The 18,585-nt window shown below is 55.3% G+C and overlaps 1 protein-coding gene across 3 annotated transcripts in view; it reads right to left on the bottom strand.

Moving 5' to 3' along the window:
* EPHB2 (EPH receptor B2) overlaps nucleotides 1-18,585 on the bottom strand; it is a 183,629-nt gene that overhangs the window by 127,326 nt on the left and 37,718 nt on the right. The gene's annotated exons all lie outside the window — the stretch shown is intronic.

Genomic DNA, 18,585 nt, shown 5'->3' with positions numbered 1-18,585 from the left:
ATTCCGGGGCACTTTGGACCATAGTAAGACCTGAGGACTGGTTCTCAGTCATGAGCCCGGAGCTAAGGGTTTAGCATTCATTACCTCATTTCATCATACTGATTTGTAAAGTAGGTACTTGGTTATCTCCCTTTACAGATGGGAAAACTGAAGTTAGGAGAGATGGTTCAAGGTCTGCATGGCCAGGAAGTGGTGCCTCTGGGTCTGCCGTCCATCAGAGAGCAGTACTTAAACTTGCACCAGGCTAGAGTTTCTGTCCCATGTAGTAGGAGCAAAATGCTTCACAGAAGGCTTAGGGTAGGGACAGAACTTTTAGAGCCTTCTTGAATGTGGGGCTAAGGACTTTGGATCTTGTCCCATAGGCAAGGGGGAGTTCGGAGGATTCCTGAGAAGGGGAGTGATGTGGTCTCTCCTGAAAATGGACAGACACGTGGGGTCTTTGCTCCAGACCGGCCAGCATCCCACAGCCCAGGTGGCAAATCAGCCTGGTGCTGCACTGGACCATTTCTGGCAGCTCTGGCTGCTCCCTGTCTGGGGCTAATAGGGCTGTGGTGACTCGAACACCAGCAGCCGATGTCTGGGAGTTGGCACTCTCTTTCCACAGTCCACATCCATATTAGAAATTCCAAGAGGAGGCAACAGGCAGGAACCAGGAGATAAAGTTCAAGGCCATTGACAAACTGGGTGACTTGGAAAAGTCGCTTCACCTCTCTGAACCTCAGTTTCCTCCTCTGTAAAGAGAGGACCACAAGGTCCTTGCTCTGTGTACTTTACAGGGTTGCTCTGAAGATCCAAGGAGGTATTGGGTGCAAACCATTTTTTAAAAAATTTTAAGATTTATTTAGTTATTTGAGGGGTATCTGGGTGGCTCAGTCATTAAGAGTCTGTCTGCCTTCAGCTTAGGTCATGATCCCAGAGTCCTGGGATTAAGCCCTGCATCGGGCTCCCTGCTTCTCCCTCTCCCACTCCCCCTGCTTGAATTCCCTCTCTCTGTGTCAAATAAATAAAGTCTTACAAAAAAAAAAAAAAGTTATTTGAGACAGAGAGTGCATGAGCAGGGGTGGGGCACAGGGAGGAGGAGACTCTCCAGCAGACTCCCCACTAAGCATGGAGCCAGACATGGTGTTCGATCTAATGACCCTGAGATCACGACTGAGCCAAAATCAGGAGTCAGATGCTTAATCCACTGAGGCAATCAGGCGCCCTGCGAAGGGGAGGCAACAGTGAAACCCGCGAACACTCCTGAAGGCTGACCCTGGGAAGGTACTTCATCAACATTGTCTGTCTCACTGTAGCCAGAGCAAGCTTCTGGGGAAACCGAGACTTGAAGGGATCAAGAACTCCTCTGGGACCACATAGTCAGTAAGGGGTGAGGCAGGATCTGACCCCTCTGGTCTGACCAGCTATGCTGCCTCACAAAGGGGAGGGAAAAATCACAGTTTGTGTCCCACGCCCTCGGTGCCAGATCCTGAGCCAGTCACTCCACACCCCTGGCAAAGCTGGCCTTAGTGAGCTCATGGTGTGAATCAGGAAACCGAGTTCAGAAAGGCTAACACACTTGCCCAAAGTCACCCAGCCAGAAAGCAGCAGAGTTGGATTTGAACCCAGATCAGCCCCATCGGCTTCCCCCAGGCTTCTCCCCTGAAAACCAGAGCAGATCGGTGGCTGAGTGAGTCTCGGCCCCAAGCAAGGAGAGCGGGGGTGGGGTGGGGGTGCTGAAGGGAGGGTGGCAGTGCCGGAGGAGCCCCGAGGAGTTGCCCCCCCGGAAGAACACGGGCTTTCTAAGGTGAAACAGCCAACAGGCAACGCGTTGTTTTTCCAGTTCACCGCCCACCCGCCCCCTACCCCAGTTCCGCCCTCAGGCTCACGGAAAGGGGACCCAGCTAATGGAAAATCCTTCTGCCCCTGCCCCTCCTGGTCCTCCTGCCGCTCAGAGGCCCTCCTCTGCCTCGGTTGCCTGCCTGGAGCCGGCTCTTGTTTTCATTCTCAGGCTCAGGCGGAGGAGTCCCCGCGACGCCGGGTCCTCCGCTGCGTCCCCCGCCTGCCTGCTGCCGGCCTGGGCATCCGCCAGCGCCGGCCGCCCGCCTGAAACCCAATCCTCCGGGGCAGCCGGGTTGCTCGCTAACAGCGGGCCGCATTGTGCGGCAGGGGCTTCGGGAGAGTTTGGATTCGCTGCTTGGGGACCCACTTAACCTCCGCAAAGGACAGGATGATGGATGGAGGTCTGGGAAGGGGTTGCTGGGGGTGGGGCGGGCGGTAAATGAACACCAGGGCTTGCCTGGGGAAAGGGGAGAAGAGAAGCAGGGACGGAACGGCTCTGCACGGAGAAGAGCTTCAGGAGTCCTCACGACAACCCCGAGGGATGCCGGTTCCGGGCCCCGTTTGACGCACAAGGAAACTGAAGATCCGAGAGGTTAGATGACTTGGCTAAGGCCACACAGCACCTCAGAAGTTGAACCGAAGCGAATTGCCCCTGAGCCTCCCTGACGCCCCAAGCTGCCTCCCGCTGGCCAGCATCGGCTCTGTGATTTTTAACCTTTAAAGCCCCTTTCCTTAAGTGAATCCGCAGACCCTTCCTTGAGTAGGTAATAAAAATAGTGATGGCCGTGGGCATTACTGAGCGCCAACTGCGCGCCCCGTGTGTGCTGAGTGCTCTTTGACTTCATTTCATAAGATCCTCACAATGACGGATTGGTTGAGAGCAACGGTCAAGGCCATTTAAAAGGAGAGGAGAGAAGGCCAACTATACTTCAACGATAAAAATTAAGAAAATAAGTAAGAAGAGAGGAAACTTGTCACCCTGCCCTGTGACCTTGACTCGTCAGCCCGACTGGACTGTGAGCGCCTTGCGGGCCCGGCTGCGTCTGGCTCGCTGCTCAGACCATCTACTCTCCCACCTCATCCCCATGACCCAGACATCACATGCTCTCTCCTTCTTACACCATCCGTCTGGGTGACTGGATTTTTCCTCTGGGAAATATAGTCTCCGGTATCAAGATGACTCCATATACTACTATATCATTCTAAGTGCTTACTCAGTGCCAACCACTGTGCTGTCACCTGAGATAGAATTATTAGTGTCCCCATTCGCTCAACCACCCATCATCCATCTACCCATTCACCCACTCACTCTCACTCACCTTCTCCATCTGTCTGCCATTCCCTGGGCCCCATAACCCACCGCTGGTTCGCCCACCCACCCCGCACAGCTAGCATCCCGCTTCAGGAAGCCATTCATCATTCATACATTATTCCGTGAAGCCAGCTTCCCTTCCTTCCGTCATCTCTTCCTCCCCGGCTTCCCACACGTGGGAGAACGAGCTTCAGAGAGGTGAAGTACCTTGCCCAGTGTCACAAAGCTGGCCAGCAGCACATCCGGGAGCCGAACGCAGGTATGCTCTTAACCATGCTGCTTGGTAGCCTCCCACATTCTCACTTTATTTTGAACCGTCCCGTTGCACGCAGGTTTACTACTCTGTCACCTCACATCCTTTTGGATATGTGTGTGGAGTGTAAATTACAAATCAGTAAGACACGGGCCACTGTAAGTCCAAGCCAGGGTCTGTCAGGTTGGACTCAATTAGCAAGCCTGCTATGGGACCTGCTGGGACTGGATCTATTTGCCTAATTGGCACTGGTTTCTCCCAGTGAAGGACAATTAACTCAAATCCCAGAATCCAGACCACCCCTCTGCTTCTGGGCAAGATGTCAGGCATTTAGCTACATGAAATTTTACTGTTCATTCATCTACCCACTGACCTGCACCCCCACTCATCCGTCTTTCCAACCGTCGAATCCTTGCAATCATCCAGAAAATTTCTTGCTATCTATTCACCCATCCACCTGCCTACTTACCCACCTGCGCACCCTTATCCTTCCATCCATCTGTCTACCCACTCACTTACCCAATGGTCCACCCACCTGTCCATCTACCTACCCATTCTCATACCCGTCCGTCCACTGAACCACCAAATCCAAGCAAATACTCCTGAAATCATTCTGCCTTCTTGCCATTTGCCCATCCATCCATCTGTCCATCCACCCATCCATCTGTCCATCCACCCATCCATCCGTCCATCTACCCATCCATCTGTCCATCCACCCACCCATCCATCCATCCATCCGTCCATCCACCTATCCATCCATCCATCCATCCGTCCATCCACCCACCCATCCATCCGTCCATCCGTCCATCCATCCATCCATCCGTCCATCCATCCATTCCCCCCTCACCCCATTCATCAGTCTGTTCTTCTATTCCCCAATAATCCACCATCCACTTGCCACCCCAACATCTAGCATCCCACTCAGGTATCTGCCCCGCCTTCCGCCATCCATCTTTCCATTGAACCAACCTCCTTCCCCGCCTTTCTTTCCTTTTGTCTATCTACCTGTCCGTTCATGTACCTGTCCTTCTACTCACACCACTTACATACCTAAAAATCTGCTACCTGTCTATCCACTTCTGCCACCCGGCTGGGCTGCATATATGTGTTAGGTTCATGCTAAATACCGGGGAATCAAAAACAGACACTGTCACTTCCCTCAAGAAGTGTTCTGATTTGGGACAGACTCAGAGGAGGCTTCCCAAATGGGTGATACCTGACCTGAACCCCAAATACTGACTCAGAGAGAGACAGCCAGCCTGGAAGGAGAGAAAAAGAGAAAGAGAAAGGAACAAACTGTGTAAACGCCGGAAGGAGAGAATGTGCATGGCCCCTACAAGGAGTCCGAAGATGGAGAAGGAAGGCCTAGAAGAACTCCAGACACCACAAAGAGCCTTGAACGCCTGGCCAACAGGCTGAGATCATCCTGAGGGCAGCAGGGAGCCTCTGGAAGACTGGGGGAGGGTGGCCTGATTCAGCTGTCACTGAATTCTCTTGAGTAACCGATCCATTTTTTTATTTGTATTTTTGGGTTTTTTTCCTTTTTTTTTTTTTTTAATTAATTATTTATTTATTTGACAGACAGAGATCACAAGTAGGCAGAGAGGCAGGCAGAGAGAGAGGAAGGGAAGCAGGCTCCCCGCTGAGCAGAGAGCACGATGTGGGCCTCGATCCCAGGACCTTGGGATCATGACCCGAGCCGAAGGCAGAGGCTTTAATCCACTGAGCCACCAGGCGCCCTGATCCATTTTTTTAAAAAGATTTTTAAAATTTATTTATTTGACAGAGATCACAAGTAGGCAGAGAGCGGGAGAAGCAGGCTCCCTGCCGAACAGAGAGCCAGATGTGGAGCTCAATCCCAAGACCCTGGGATCATGACCTGAGCCAAAGGCAGAGGCTTTAACCCACTGAGCCACCCAGGCGCCCCTGATCCATTTTATGGATGAAGAAATTGCAGCCCGGGGGTCAGAGAGATACAGAGGACTGTCCCAGGCTACACAGCTAGTCACAAGCAGAACAAAAATTCCACCCCAGTTTTGATGGCTCCAAAGCCCTCACTCATTCTGAGAGCAGCTGCTGTCTCAGAGGAGCAGTTTCCAGAATGCCTCCCTCCTATGTTAACACTCCCCTCCAGCTCCGCGGCTATGGCCCTTGGCAGCATGGGTGCAGTGACAGAACCCCCAGGGCGCCGTCTCTGCTCAGCGTGACTCCACCTGCTTCCTCTCAGTCCCCAGGCTCGCTTGCCAACTGCGCCCAGCATCTCGGGCAGTTTAGCAACCATGGCTCTGCTGGGGCTTTCTCTCATGGGTCCATGTTTCACAGGAGAGCCACCCAGCAAGCTCCTGTCATCGTCTTCGTGCTCACAGCCTCCATGTCTTTGTCATCAGCTACTGTTCATTCCTCACGGCCCCTGACACCCTGAGATGATGCCAGAAGAAGAGCTGGCATGGGCTGCTGGGGCTCGTGACACGGCTGTGCACAGAGGCATAGATGAACAGAGGAAGGACTGGGAAGGCACAGGGTTTGAAAGGTGGAGAGGACACTGGGAGAGGGGCACCCTGAGCCAGGCAGGAAGGGGACAGGCCAGACAGGGAGGGAATATAACCGCCTCCCCCCAGCATCCCCATCACCATGGAGAGATGTTGACTGAGCACCTCCTCTATGCCAGGCCCCGTGCCATGCCGTGGACATCCAGGATCGCACCTAAGTTCATTCAAGCTTCCCCCAAACCTTCAAGGGATGTATCACCACCCCCATTTTGCAGATAAGCAAACTGAGGCTCAGCGAGGCCGAGTTAGTGGGCAAGGATCCCCTGCAAGTCAGCGATGACAGTGGACGAATGTCTGAGCTGAGTGACCCAAACTCCTTTCATGACTCTGGGGAGTCCACAGGCTAGGGGGTGAGGGCCAAAGCAGGGGGTAGGGTCAGGAAGTGGGAGCTTCTAGGCCTGAGGGTGGCAGCATGGAATCAGGGAGGTTCGGTCTGATCTGGAGGCAGGAGGCTGTGGCCAGGGAAGGTGATTGCTGACGCTGAGTCTGGTGCTCTTCCCACCACCACTGCTGGGTGCCTTTGAGGCCTGATAGTGTGAGGAGGGGGGCGCTGCCTGCTCTAGGAGGGACCCGGGGCGGGCGGTGACAGTCACATCACCTGCAATGGGCTTTTCTGGGCTTCTGGTATGGCTGGTGGCAGAGCAGACTTCTTGCCCATGTGAGAGATCATTTCATTTCATGAAGTCATGGAAGGCTTCCAAGGGGAGTTGGCCCCAGTGCTGGGAGGGCAGGGCCCCTCTTCCTCACCTCTGATTTTATAGCACTGCCCTGGGAAGCTGACCAGGTACCCCGCCTGGCCAGGCAGAGATGCCGCCATCAGTTGCCCTGAGGGGACCCGCTCCAGACCCATCTGACAGTCAAGGCCTTCTAGGGGTGGGCCCTGGCCTCTGACCCCGACAGCACCTCCCCCTACCCCACAGGGCCAGGCTGCTCCCTAGTGGAGGCCACGCCTTCAGCTGTCCCATGGCTGAGGCATTTCTCTTCCTCATACCCCTGCCTGGAATACCCTCTCTGAAAAGATGGGAGCATAGCAGGCAGGCAGCAGGAGCAGGGCCCAGGGCAGGGAAGAGGAGCTCCCCAAATGTTCTAGACACTTCCTTTGCCTCCATCACCTGCCGAAGCTGCCTCCCTCTTCACCCCCCCCTCCTTTTTTTTTTTTTGAAGATTTTATTTATTTTTATTTCTTTGACACAGAAAGAGAGATCACAAGTAGGCAGAGGCAGGCAGAGATAGAGGGGGAAGCAGGCTCCCCGCCGAGCAGAGAGCCCGAGGCAGGGCTCCATCCCAGGACCCTGAGATCATGACCCAAACGGAAGGCAGAGGCCCAACCCACTGAGCCACCCAGGCCCCCCTTCACTCTACCTTCTTAACTTGGAAAATTCCTCTTTACGCTTTAAGACTTAAACTCAGGTGTCTCTTCTTCCAGGAAGCCTTCCTGACCCCCTTCACCCCTTTCCCCAACTTGGGTCCTATAGCCTTTCTCTGGACAACAAGTCACCTGAGTTTGTCTGATGCCCCTTCCAAGCTGGTACTTGGACGGGGCAGGGGTCCTGCAAGGCTGGCCATGGAGTGGAACATGGTGGCCCTTGGTGTCCAGGGTGACCAGGAGCTGGCTTCCACTGGGCACCAGGGGAGGCTATGTGAGACAGGGAGCAGATGGCCTCAAGCTCACAAACATGGCAGGCTCAGCCTGCCTCAGAGCTGAGCCGAACAGGCGCCTTCCCAAGCTGCTGGCTGTGCCTCTTGGCTTGTCCGTCAGGGACAAGACCAAGTCCGTCAAGACAAGTCCGTCAGGGACTGAGACCACGGCACTGCTGGCTGCAGTCAGGCCAGCGCCCTGCCCTGATCAGCTCTCAATCCCCCAGCCCCACATGGGCCTCTTCCTCACCAGGAATTCTGGGGCGGCGGCAGCTCTGGCAGACGTGATGCTGGGAGCAGGCTGAGGGATTCCTGTTCTAATTAAGGAAGTGGATCTGGAACCTTTGCCTTGTGGCCCTCAGCCCGCTGTGTGTACCCTGCTAGGACGGGATGCTTCTCTGACAGGGTCAAGGTGTGTGGTGGGTGGTCCTGCGCCCTCATGCCAGCTGGAGCTCCTGAACCTGTCCCAGGTCTGCCCCCTGCTGTGACCTCATCTGGGACATGGGAGCACGAAACAAGACTTACCTATGTGTATGGATTCAAAGCTCTGATCTTAGCACAGGGCCTGGTACGGTCACCCTGGCTCGGGAGAGGTTAGTACCAGTTTTTATCACCCCTGCCTGCCAGGACGCCAATGGGACTGCAGACAGCTCCCGAAGAAAGTTCTGGGTACGGTGGGATGGGCAGCTGCATTTGAGCAGGGATAATTGTCGTAATCCGGACATCTGGCTATTGAGTACCTACTAGGTGTCAGGCACTCTGCTAGCTTCTCACCATAAGTGATGCTATTTGGTCCCCATTCGACAGATGAGAGAACTAAGGCTCAGAGAAGGGCAGTGACTTGCCTGTGGTCTCTAGGGAGCTGGTGGCAGCATGGGGATTCTCAGCGAGATCTGGGATTTCCCGCTGCCTCCCATCAACACTCAGGAAGTCCCCCGTGCTGGGCCTGGCAGGGAGCATTAACTTGGCCTTATTTAAAGTTGCAATTATCTGTCCCATTTCCTGCTGGTTATATAGCTGAGCTCTCCGGGGAGGTGGGAAGACCCTGATGGAGGATGCCATGAACAGGGAGTTCCTCAGGAATCCTTTTCTGAGCCTGCGACTAAGTGAGCACAGAGGATGTGTGTTCTCATCCTGTTCCTGGGCCTCTCTCCCTCTGCCCCTGCCCCAGGGAGCTGGCCAGGCTAGCATGGGGGCTGGGAGAGTGGATGGTGCCTTGTCAGTCCTGCCGAGGCTGCAAAGGGCTCATACCAAGGGTCAAGGATGAGATAGCACCCAATGTAGAGATGGGGAGACTGAAGCCGCAGTGTGCGTGGGACACAGACCCAGAGAAGGGCCTCAGAAAGCCCACTGAGAGGTGGAAAGAGGGAGTTGGGAAAGGGCTTTGAGGACTGAGTAGAGAGTAACAGGGCTCGCAGAATGGATTCGGGCTTTTCAATGGGCCGCTGCTTCCTGAAGGCCTTACTGGGGACAGAGCGTCACTGGAGTCCCATCCCACAGACGAAAATCCTCAGAAAGGAAGGGCTGGGCCAAGGCTGCATGTCGGCCGCTAGAGGGTATGGTCAGCATCAAGCTCAGTGAAGAGAGGTCAGTGGGCCAAGATCCTGTGCAGGTTGGTGAGGAAGGTAGACTTCGATTTTTGGGTTGTGTAACCCAAACTCCTTTCCTGACCCCAAGCCCAGGTAGTCTGGATGCCCATCCCCCTCTTCCCAATCCAACACAGAATGATTCAGGCACACACCCACTCCCTTTTCCTGCATGAGGTCTCAATGCCCCCCTGACCCCCAATCTTCTCTCCTCTGATCTCAACAGACTCCCTCTCTGGGTGCATGCTGTGTGGCCACAGCCCCTGCCTGGAGGCTCCCAGGCTGCTAGAGGGATACCCAGCAAGCAGTTCTGTGCTTACCATCAGGGCGAGGTGCATATGCTGGGCTGGGGGACGAGGGGAGCAGGAGATCAGGAAGCTGGGTGTTGGGTCCAAACACAGGGAAAAAGCATATCCTGCAGGATGGTGTGGGCTCAGTGGCCAGAGCTACATTTGAACCCTCTTCCTACCCTGTGACCTCAGGCTAGCCACTTCCTCCCCACCTCTGAGCTGCGGGATGGGAACAACATTAGCACCGTGCAGGTGGCCATGACAATACGTGAGCTCATGCACGAGGATGCTGAGCCTAGTGCCTGGCTGTAGTAAGTGCTTAGTAAAAAAGTGGCTGTCGTTACTAGAAGTTCAGGTTCTACACAACTTGGCACAGTCACTCAGTAAAGGAAGTTTTGGTATTGTGATTGCCCCCCCCCCCGACATTAGCCAGACCCCTCAGGTCAAGGCCAAAGCTGACTCTAGGTCTGCAGTAGATAGAACTATGCCCCCTCCACAAAGAAGTCCATGACCTCATCCCCAGAACCTGTGACGGTTTTACAGACCAAAAAGGACTTTGCAGACAAGATCAAGTTGAGGATGGCGAGGTGGGGGAAAGTTCCCTGCATTGTCCAGATCGGTCCGACGCAGTCACCAGGATCGAGGTGAGAGGCAGGAGGGCCAAGGTCTCAGAAATGGGGGACATGAGCACAGGGCACCGTGGGACATTGCAGACAGAGGGGCTTAAAACCAGGGAAAGAAGCTGGAAGAAGCCATGAAATGGATTCGTGCCCAGAGCTCCTGGGGAGATGCCGCCCCACTGACACCCAGTTCAGACTTCTGACCTCCAGTGCCATAAGACAGGAATCGTGCTGTTTTAATCACTTGTTATGGCACCAGTAGGAAACCACGATACCATCCTTAATAAAGAAAGTGCTCATTTCCTGCGCACTGGCAACCACTCCATCCTTCAGAACCCAAGGAAAGGCCCAGCCCCTCTGCGGAGAGAGGGTAGTGGTGGAGGCTGGGGGTCCGCGGCTGCGGTGATGACAGCTGCCCCCCCACCCCCCACCTCCAGCATTCCCATCCTGCCTGCCAGTGGTATACGTGGCCTGTGGCTGTGGCAGGCCAAGGGCCGGTCCCATGTAACTGGGCACCAGGGAGGCCCAGCAAGTCTCTGTTCTGGACTCATGAGACAGCCGGTAGGGACGGGCTATTCTAGGCGCTACCGTCTCTCTAGTACTTACCATGTGCCAAACCCTGCCCAGAACCCAGTCTTCACAGAGCCTGAGAACTATGAACCAGCCCCATTTTATGGATGAAGAAACTGAGGCCCAGAGAATGAAGCAACATGCCCAAGGTTGTCTGGCTTCCACACGTACAAGCACAGGTGTGGGCAGCCCCGGCCCTCTCTGGATTCCCTGTTTGCACCCAGGCCACGCAGCTCTGCCAGTCCCAGCCTGGGGCCCTCCGTTGCAGGCGGCTGTGGCACCTGGGACTACTCCCTGGGGCCTCAGGGGTACGTCTGCCTCACAGAGGTCAGCACGGTAGCCAAGGTCACAGGGGCCGGATGCCCTTCAGAGTGCTGGGCGCTGCTGGGGAGGAAGAGGCGCTCTGAGAAATGGCAGAACCAGGACCCCTGGATGGAAGCCAGCCCTTCCTCATGGGGAGCGGCTGCCGCTCTGTGCAAAGCCCTCTCCCATAGGATCTCAATCAGGCTTCCTCCAGCTCGCCAGCCCGTTCCCATTGCACAGAAAACGAGAGGGAGAATGATTCTGGTAAGGGCCATTTGTGGAGCCCCTGGCCACATCAGGCGCCAGGCTACGCCAGCCGCTGTCCTCTCATTCTGTCCTGTGACACCTCCCCTAGGAGGACACTCTGAAATCATGCTTGTTTTCAACGAGCACACTGGGGTTCAAAAGCCCAGCCCTGCACCCCTCCTGGGCCTCTGTTCATGTCCTTGCCGTGCAGAAGAGCGAATGTGCCCAGGGAAGCTCCTGGCCTGCTCCATGCCCAGAGAGTGAGCACAGGAGTGGGCCGCAAACCCAGGTCTCCGGGCCTCCGATGAGTTCGCCTTCCTTTTGGTCACAGGGCATCCCTTGTGTGACACCCTTGGAAGGCAGGGGTTCCAGCTGAATGCCTTGGGAGTCTGGGGGTGGCGGATGGATTCTGAGTCTGCCCAGGGGGTGTGGCATATGGCTCTAAATGCATCCACAAGCCGGGGCACAAACAGTTAGGACCTGGGAAGCTGGAACTGGAGGTTCCCCAATGAGCCCTGGTACTCACGGGGACACTGGCTGTACCCCGGCCCCTCCCAGGAGCTGTTCGCCTCAGATGACTTCCCGGTGGTGTCGGTGCCCGGCTGGGAGGAGGGAGGAGGCAGGCGGCGCGTCTCTGCCACAGCAGGCCTCAGAGCCCCGCTCGGAATCCCAATTGAGCTATTTTTAATGTGCTTCAATTTTCATTTTCTTTTATTGGAAAACACAGATGGTGACTTGCTGCCCCTCACACACGGAGCGAGGCGCCAGCAGGAGAGATGCGCAGCGAACACACGAACACCCCTCCTCCCCAAGCTGGGGCGACTGGAGCCGCGACCAGGTCCTGCAGCTGCGCTGTGCCTCAGTTTCCCCAGCCACAAAGCGGGGCCGGCTGAGGCGGCTCCCAAAGCCCCTGCTGGCTGCACAGTCTCTGAGGGTCTGGGTTGGGGCAGGGGAGGAGGCTCCCCTGGATGCTGGCGGCAAAGGGTGTCCAACGTCGGGGGCAGCGTCGCCAGGGAAAGACAGGCGTGACGTGCACGGGCAGGAAGGACAGTCGCCGGCTGTGGGGGATGATGCTGTTTAACCCTTCCAGCCACACTCGGGGGGATTTCCTGTTCCCATTTAACAGATGAGGAAACAAGAGGCCCTGCCCGAGAGCCCAGTAGCTGGGGAGGGGGTCTGTGTGGGCACATCTCCGCTTCTTCTTGGCCCTCTCCAAACTGCTCCTGTCCACGGTTATTTACTTTCCTCATTATACAAGCAGTATATGCTCATTACCGACGATTTGGAAAATGTAGAAAAGGCAGAAGGGAATGTGAAATACAAAATCATCATCTCCTCAGCTATTGTCCCTCCACCCCTACGTGACCTACTGCTAACATTCTGGTATGTTCTTTCTGCTCTTTGTTTTTTAATTCACATAATTTGTGATGCTTTTAACAGCATCTGCTGGTGGCACAGGGGAGCAGCTGGCTGTGCATCACAATGGACACAGGTGCCTTTTAAAAAACACCGATCCCGGCTGTCCCTTACCCTGTAAGACAGAACGAATTAGAATCTTGGGAACGGCTGGCACTCGGTGCTGGCTGGGAATCTGTATTTCCAACCAGCTTCCCAGGTAATAGGGGAGCAGCCAGACCTGATCAGCCCACCTGCACTTAGTATGGCCGTGAGCTGGACCAAGATCCACCTGCCCGGACCATGGTCTGAGCTGTGTGGCCTTAGATGAGTGAATCCCCCTCTCTGAGCTGCAGTTTCCTCATCTGGGAAAATGGGAACCTCCTCTGCAGGGTGATGGGGAGGAGAGGAAAAGGCCAAACAGGCTCTTACATCTGCCTAACACATGGCCACCCTCCCAAGGCTGTCATCAAAACTGTCCCCAAACCACCAACATAAGGGTCTTAAGGCCACATTCCTTGGGTACAGCTGGTAGGGTGGAGAGGGCCCCAGGGGAGAGAGAACTGGGTACAACAGAGGAAGCAACACCACAAGATCTGGGATATGATCAGCTGTCTCATGTCCCCAGGCACATCGGCCCTCCTGGACTCAGGAGCACGTGGGAACCACAGGTCCCCGCCATCCCTCCTGCAGGACACAAGGTGGGGAAGACAGGACGCAGGGAAGACAGGGTGCAGATTCTTGGGGACCAGGCTTTGGGAAGGGTGGGAGGCTGCTCCCTGAGGCCAGGCCTATGTAAAGCCACCTGGAGCCAGGGGAGAGGGGCGCAGGTGAGGCAGGGGGCACTTTGAGAAGGAAAAGCACAATATATGTGATCAAGACCCCGTCTCTGCCTTCCCAGAGCATCCCTTTCCAAGGCACAACTCAGACCCTGTCACTCCAGGATTATCGGTGGCTCCTCACTACCACAGACTTCCTGAGAACCCACTAGGCACCAAGCTTCCAGAATGAAGCTCCTGCATTCCCTTCCCTGCTCCTACCTGCCCCACCTCCTCCACACACCAACCACTCTAGTCCCTTAAACACCCCCTACCCTGCCTGGAAATGACCTTAGCCCAGCCCACACTACCTGCCAAAATTCTTTTCACTCTCAGGGCCTGGCTCCAAGGTCACCTGCTGGGCTCCCTCCAGGCCCCTTTCTGTGTGTCCCCGCCCCTGACTCATGCTGAGATAGAATGGTTTCAGTGCCCCACCCGCAGCAAACTGTGGGGTCTAGGAGGGCGGGGTTGGGTCAGATTCCATTCTGTCTGGATAAACCAAGCAGAAGCGGCAATCTGAGTCTCAGTTTTCCTAGCTGTGAAATGGGCGAGTCATGTTATTTCTCTCACGTGCTTCAGAGGTTTGTCATCTATAGTAAATTAGAGGGTGTGGATGCATTTTGAAAACTGTAAGTACATAAGCCTTAAGCTGGCGGGCAGAATTGCATGGGTGGGATCTGAAGCAGGTCCCTGAGGTGTCCCTGCCCCCCCCCCCCCCACACACACACCCAGGCCTGCTGTCAGCTAAACCCAAAGTCTGGCATTGCAGGCCATGGCCTGCAGGAGCCGTCGGGAAAATGTGGTTGTGGTGGGGGTGGGGGGCCCTCTGAGGGCGCTACTGTCATTAGGGGAGGTGAGCTGCTAATTGCTCCGTGTGAGAACAACGTTGCCCACACCTCCTCTACAGTGTGGCGCAGAACACAGTGCGGGTGGGGGTGGAAAATGCTTTGAATTCTCTGCCCAGAGGCTCAGAGACACCTAGAGAAGTGGCCCTTTTAAAGGCAGAGCCATACAGGGTAAGTGGTCAGTGTGGCCAGAGGCCAAGATGAGACTCCTTCCAGATGGTGGCCCAGCGCACCACAGTTTACAAGGCACTGGCCCCTTCATCATCTAGTGCTTCTCTTACCACAATTCTGCCACACGGACATTCATTCATTCCTCGCCCCTTCCCTGAGCATCCCCTATCTGCCTCGGGCTGGAGGAATGGGTTCCAGCCCCTGGGGCAATGCCGACTACAAGGAGGTGGGGACAGGATGTGCATGGGGCAGACAGAGCCCCCTTATGTGTAATAAAGGGTAACAGGTACTGCCTCAAGGGGGGCACACAGGGCCACGCGGGAAACAGTTCTTGGTGGCCTCATTGTACAGGTGAGGCCAAGGCCCATGGCGACTGATGGCTATGCTGTGCTCTTCTGGGAGGCCTTGTGGCTGGTGAGGGAGTGAGCCAGGAAGATTATGGGAACAAATGTTCCAAGCATAAGAAAGAGTAAGTGCAAAGGCCCTGAGGAGGGCGTATTCATTATCTGATTCCAGAGTGTTCATTGGCTACCTAGAGGATGGGCACCATGGTGTTTACTTCTGGGTGTCCCGTATGCCCATTTGGGAGGCAGCGCCCATGCAAATGAGCGCCGGCTGCCTCTAGATACCCAGGCCTGAGGGGCTTTGATCCAAGGACTGACTTGCCTGGTGCTCTCGCCAGGTGCACCCAATCTCCCTGCCCTCGACCAGCTGCCTCAGGAAGCCCTTTCCAGGAGGAACTGCCTCCCCTCTGTGTTGCTCCGCTCAACCCTCTCTGACCCACTGCCTTTCCAGGTTGAGCTGCTGGAGATCTGGCAGGGGGCGTCAAGCTCTGCAGGGTCATCCCCAGCTTTGGGGACCCCCATACCTAAAAATAATGACTGACACATAGTAAGCACAGTCTTATTTTTAGGATCCCCACTGCACAGATGAGAAAACTGAGGCTCAGAGCAAGGACAAAATTTACTCAGGGTCCCACAGTTGCTAAGTAAAAAGAGCAAAGACTTACATTCACATCTGAATCCAGACTCTAATCTGCTCCAGTCCTTCTAGAATGCCCTTAGCTCTCTTTCCCATCTAGCCAAATCTTACTACAAGGGCCACTGCCTTTGGGAAACCCTCCTCTAGTGGCCCGATTCCCCTCAAATGCTCCCTACAGCCTGTCTGCCTGTGGGTCAGTAGGATCTTCTGGCGGGGGGTTGAAGGGGGCCTGGGCAGCGATCTCAGCAGAGGCAGAATGACCCAAACCCTGAGGCCCTGGCAACAGCAGCCTGCCCATCCCCCAGAGCATGGAGAAGGTCCTCCCTTCTCTCTCTGACATCGCACCCCGCCATTACTCTGAATTTTAAAAACATGGTTTTTAAGTGAAAGACGTATATGCTTATTATAAGACATTGAAACATTATTGAAGAGTATAAAATGGAAAGTCAAAGCTCTTTCTCCAGAGGGAGTCACAATTAGGAATCATTTAGACATTTCCCGTGCATAAAATGTATATAGAGAGGCATAAATGCATATCTCTCCCTCTGAAAGTCACAGACGACATCATACTCAACATACTGTTTGTAACCTGCTCTCAACGTTTTACAGACACCTTCTGACCCTGGTACAGAAAGCTCTGGCGCATTCTTTCTCCTGGCGACTGGTAATCTAGCGTGGGACAGCTTCATCCTATCTAAGATTCGAGGATGCAGCTCCCCCTCTGCTCACCCCTCAGGGAGTCTGTGAGGAGAAACTGAGGCAACAGGTGCAGGGGCTTCCAGGAATGGCGGGTGGAATGGCCTGGGGTTGTGCCCTCTGCTGGGCCCGCTGGGTTCCGAGGTGGAAGTGGGGTCAGAGCAGGTCCACGGGCTAGAGAAGATCCTCCCACTCTCCCCTCTTCTAACAGGCTTGTCTCCCGCGCCCACTACCGCCGCCTGCCTCGGCCCACTTCCCCCACACCTCATAAATCTGCAGACAGCCAGGCCTGCTCAACCTGCCGGGACACTCTCCAGGGACTCCCAGATAAAGCTGCAAACGGGCAGAGGGCTGGGTCTCTAGGGCCCGTTTGGCACTTCTGGCCCAGACCCTGACCCAGCTGGGCTTGCCCTGGACGGGGCGGCAGGGGGCTGGGGGGGGGGTGTCCTCGGGGTCAATCTGACCGAAGGTTGCCTGTGCCCGTCTCAGGGGACCATTCCAGTCCAGCTGCCCGGCCAAGCTTCAGCCTCCCCTCTGGACCTTTCCACCGCCCATCCATCCTGAAACCGCAGCCACACAGACCTTTCCTGAACACCCCTTTTATCATATCACTCCCTGCTTGTGGCCGGCTGGTGGCTCCCCGGGGCCTGTGGGAGAAAGTGCGAACTTCTTCCCCCGGAATTCCTGAGCCAGCCCCAGCGGCCCTTCCATCCTGATGTCTCCCCCCCTACACCCCAGGGCCCCTCAACCAAGAGGGGTCGGCTTCTCTCACTGCATGTTCCCACCTCCCCACTCTGCCTAAGTCCACGTGGTGAATATCCATGAACCCAGAGACAGATGTGGGCTGCACCCGACAATGATGTGACTGTGGGCACATCACTTGTGCTGTTGGAGCCCTATCTTCTTATGGGACAGGGAGCTGCCTTTCTAGAGTTGTGGGCATTGCATAGAAGTAGATATGCAGAGGGGCGCCTGGGTGGGTTAAGCCTCTGCCTTCAGCTCAGGTCATGATCTTAGGGTCCTGGGATTGAGCTCCATATTGGGCTCTCTGCTCAGCATGGAGTCTGCTTCCCACCCCGTCTCTCTGCCTGCCTCTCTGCCTACTTGTGATCTCTCTCAGTGCCAAACAAATAAATAAAAATCTTAAACGAAAAAGAAAAAAAAGAATGAGCTACGCCCATGAGAGGCACAAGGCTTGGCCTTTCAGAAGGACCTCCTTCCTCTCCTCCCTGTGCTCCTGCACGATCACCGCGATCATCGTATCAGCAAACACACGTAGTGCCTGTGCCCGGACAGCTGGAAACATTTACATGTATCTCACTTTATTTAATCGTAACACTCCTGTAAGACAGGCACCGTATTTTCCCCATTTCACAGATGAGAAAACTGAGGTCCAGTGCAGTGAAGTAACTGTCCAAGGTCATTGGCAGAGGGGGGCAGAACAAAAACTTGAGCCCTGGGCACCTAGCATCCCCAGGTAACCTCTCCTCCAAAAAGCCTTTGGAAGCTTCGGGAGATGGTCTTCGCTCTGTCTTAACGTCATTTCTGTAATAGCAAGAATTCAGAGTCACCCTGAGGACACTGAACCTGGGCGGGGACAGTTGGGACAGAAGTCTTTCTTTCCGGGGCTCTGTCCTTTCCATCAGACCACAGCTTTGCTGAAGGCAGCCCCCTGCCTATTCAGTTTTGGGGACCTCCCCTCTCCTGCATCCATGTCAAAAATATTTCCTGGTCTTTATATTTGAAAACCCTGTAAAAGTGCGTGCAAATGGATTGGGGGCAGGCAGGTCAGGGTCGTGAAAGGAGGACCGAGTTTTCCAGGTTCCCTGTGACGTGGACGAGCCCCTTTTGCTCCTAGACCCGTTTCTCACGGGGACCATCTGCGAGAGGATTCAGCGGGACCTGAAACCGTTTCCTAGAATGCTGCACAGTGAGAACGTTTCTCCCTGTCCAGTTCCCTTCAATCCCCTGACCGCAAAGTGAAAGCCTCCACTGGGGGCTGCTGAGACTTCAACGCCTTCCTGAAATATCGCTGGGGTTTTTAACAGTGAGTGGCAAGCGGGCCTCGAACTCAGGGTCTATGAAGAGCTGCCCCTGGTGCTCAGCTCTCCGCCTCACCTGCGGCCCTCTCCTTCCAGCCCCAGTGCCTGAGGGGCCTCTACCGTCTCACTTTTAGCAAACAGGGACATGCCCGGGAAGCAAGTTCCCATGAGCAACCTTGGCTAGGGAGGGGGACGGGGCCAGTCTGAGGCTCCGTCCCGACATCCTGGTGAGACTGAGCCCCAGGTGTCTGCAGCCATGACCAGCTTTGGGCCATGCCCTTGCATGGCCTTTGCTCGCTTCCTGGTGCCCCTCTGGTCCCCTAAATCCCGCCTCGGGCTCCGTTCCTTTCTGCCAGGGCCCAGCTAGGAGAGGGAGCGTGGGCTGGAGCCCGACCACAGCCATGCTGTCCTCCCTCTGCTGTGTTCATAGTTCATTCCCTTCTGCTTGT

The sequence above is a fragment of the Mustela lutreola genome, chromosome 10, assembly GCF_030435805.1.
Source record: "Mustela lutreola isolate mMusLut2 chromosome 10, mMusLut2.pri, whole genome shotgun sequence".
NCBI lineage: Eukaryota > Metazoa > Chordata > Mammalia > Carnivora > Mustelidae > Mustela > Mustela lutreola.
The sequence above is the reverse complement of the archived record's forward strand: the minus strand, read 5'-3'. Positions and strand labels throughout refer to the sequence as shown.